The following is a 2243-nucleotide window of genomic DNA, read 5'->3' as shown; positions in this document are numbered from 1 at the left end:
CTCCAACTACGTGGGCAATATCTAGTCTTGTACAAATCATAGCATACATTAGGCTTCCTACCACAGAGGAATAAGACATTCTGCTCATTTATTTCCTTTCTTTATCACTAGTTGGACATTGCATTGTTGTTAACTTGAAATGTCCAGTAAGTGGAATACTAACAGGCTTTGCCTTATCCATGTTGAATCTCTTGAGAACTTTCTCAATATACTTCTCCTATGATAGTCATAACAACTTCTTGAAGCGATCTCTGATTATCCTTATTCCAAGGATCTGCTTTGCAGAACCCAAGTCTTTCATAGCAAAAGACTTGCTTAAAGCATTCTTCAAACCAACAATCTTGGTCTTGTCACGCCTAATGATTAACGTATCATCAACATATAAGAGGAGGATAATAAAGTTTCCATCTTCATACCTTTTAATGAATATACAACGATCACCAATTATCTTCTTGAAACTGTATTTGGGCATGAAGGATTCAAACTTCTTGTACCACTGTCTCGGGGCTTATTTCAGACCATATAAACTCTTATTCAGACGACACACTAAGTGTTCCTTGCCTGGTTCTTCATAACCTTCTGGTTGCTCCATATAGATTTCTTATTTCATGTCTCCATGTAAGAAAGTTGTTTTGATATCAAGTTGTTCAACTTCTAAGTCTAGGCTAGCTACTAGACCCGATGCTACTCTTATGGAGGAATACTTCACCACTGGTGAGAATATCTCATCAAAATCATCTCCTTTCTTCTGATTGCATTTTTTCACAATAATTCGAGCTTTGTACCTTGGTCTTGAGCTTCCTTCTTCAACTTTAAGCTTATAAACCCATTTGTTTTTACAAGGCTTTTCTTCCTTTGGGCAACTCCACCAGATCATAAGTGTGGTTCTCATGTAAGGAGTTCATCTCATCTTGCATGGCTTTAATCCACTCTTCTTTATCAGATGTCTGCATAACTTCTGAGAAGTCTTCAGGTTCACCATTATCTGTTGATGTGATATAATCTTCTTCAGGATACTTTGAAGAAGGTATTCTGCATCTTCCGGAGTGCCTTAGTTCAACTTGCATCTGATGCTTTACTAGCTCGGGTTCTTGACACATTTGTGTGTCTACCACCACTTCATCATGATCTGACTCTTCATTAATCTGGTCAAGTTCCGTGTGAGTAGGATCTGCCTGTTGGTCTATCTGTTCTAGATCTATCTGATGATCAGAATTTGTTTGTTGAGGAATCTCTCCCCATGAATCAATGCGAACTTTGGACTTGCGCTGGTGTTTCTTCTGAACATCTTTGATCGTCTGATCCTCAAAGAAAACAACATCTTTGCTTCTCATAATTTTCTTGTTTATCGGATCCCATAGTCTGTACCCAAATTCATCTTTTGGAGACCCAAGGTAAATGCACTCCTTGGTCTTAGCATCCAACTTCTTTCTCTCATCTTTTGGAATGTGAACGAAGGTTCTGCATCCGAATACTCTCAGGTGGTTGAAGGATGTTTTCTTCTTGTACCATACTTCTTCTGGAATTTTTTCATTCAGGGGTCTTGAAGGTGTTCGATTTATGAGATCCACTGCAGTCTTCACTACTTCACCCTAGAAAGACTTGGGGAGATTGACATCTTACAACATGCATATGATATTCTCTTCAATTGTGTGGTTCATCCTCTCAGCTACTCCATTCAACCGATGAGTCTTTGTTGGTGTCTTCTCTAGTTTGATACCAAAAGCCTTACAATAGGCTTCAAATGGACCTCGATACTCTCAATCATTGTCTGCTTTCAGACACTTCAACTTCTTCCCAATCTCATTTTCTACAAGTGCATGGAACTCTTTGAATGCTGATAGTACTTGATCTTTGCTTTTCAACAAGTACACCCATACTCTTCTCGAGTGATTGTCTATGAATGTGACAAAGTAGTACGCTCCTCCAAGAGATCTTTCAGATGGTGCACAAACATCTGAATGCACCAATTCAAGTACTTGATCTCTCCGTGAGGGATTGTATGTTCTCTGAAAATTGACACTATGTTGTTTACCATAAAGACAATCAGTACATGAATCTAAAATTTGACCTTTTATACCTGGAAGGTGGTCTTTGGCGAGAATCTGAAGTGCATTCTCACTTATGTGCCCCAATCGCCTATGGCAAAGATCTTTGGAGTCGATAGCAACATTTGCTTCTCTAGAACAAATTCCTCCTTGCATAATGTACAAAGATCCTTCCTTTGAGCCTCTACTAATAAA

Source organism: Lupinus angustifolius, chromosome LG11 (assembly GCF_001865875.1).
Source record: "Lupinus angustifolius cultivar Tanjil chromosome LG11, LupAngTanjil_v1.0, whole genome shotgun sequence".
Taxonomy (NCBI): domain Eukaryota; kingdom Viridiplantae; phylum Streptophyta; class Magnoliopsida; order Fabales; family Fabaceae; genus Lupinus; species Lupinus angustifolius.
This window is presented reverse-complemented; position numbering follows the sequence as displayed.